Source organism: Penaeus monodon, chromosome 19 (assembly GCF_015228065.2).
Source record: "Penaeus monodon isolate SGIC_2016 chromosome 19, NSTDA_Pmon_1, whole genome shotgun sequence".
NCBI classification, from domain to species: domain Eukaryota; kingdom Metazoa; phylum Arthropoda; class Malacostraca; order Decapoda; family Penaeidae; genus Penaeus; species Penaeus monodon.
In genome coordinates this window covers 43749872-43750348 of record NC_051404.1, presented here as the reverse complement: position 1 = coordinate 43750348, position 477 = coordinate 43749872, and the positions used below count along the sequence as shown (strand labels likewise).

General features: G+C 30.8%; 1 protein-coding gene across 1 annotated transcript in view; it reads right to left on the bottom strand.

Moving 5' to 3' along the window:
• The window catches only part of LOC119585252 (delta-like protein 1), a 4073-nt gene that overhangs the window by 2827 nt on the left and 769 nt on the right, over positions 1-477 (bottom strand). The window lies entirely within an intron of this gene.

The window sequence follows — 477 nt, the reverse complement described above, 5'->3', positions numbered from 1 at the left end:
CGAAGTTCATGGACCTAGGTTGCAGAGAACACCTCCGCCTCACTGTTAATTCTTATATGTTGACTAAAACGAGGATCGAAGAGATATTTCTACAATGCTTGGTATGCTAATAGGTTAAAGGCTAGAGCGTGTCTGATTTGGATCGTTACTAAAACTATCACGAATTATGCGAATGGGTCGGAAGAGAAATTTGGTAAAATACGAATAAGTAATTTTCTTAAATATGTTTTTTTTTTCATATCTAAATTTTATAAGGGTCAATATATCATGATTTCTTGTCTTTTTTTCATCTTTTTATTGTGGTTTATTTAGCTTCACTAATTATAAAGAAAACGCTAGCACATGATTTCAGTCTTCAAAGCTTAATCATTTCAAGTAATTATTTTACTATGACTGTCTAGGCAGACGAGGATTTCAGAATTAAAGTCTCAAATCTAAAATAATTTTTAAAAGAATTTTCGCTTATTTCTTAATGAC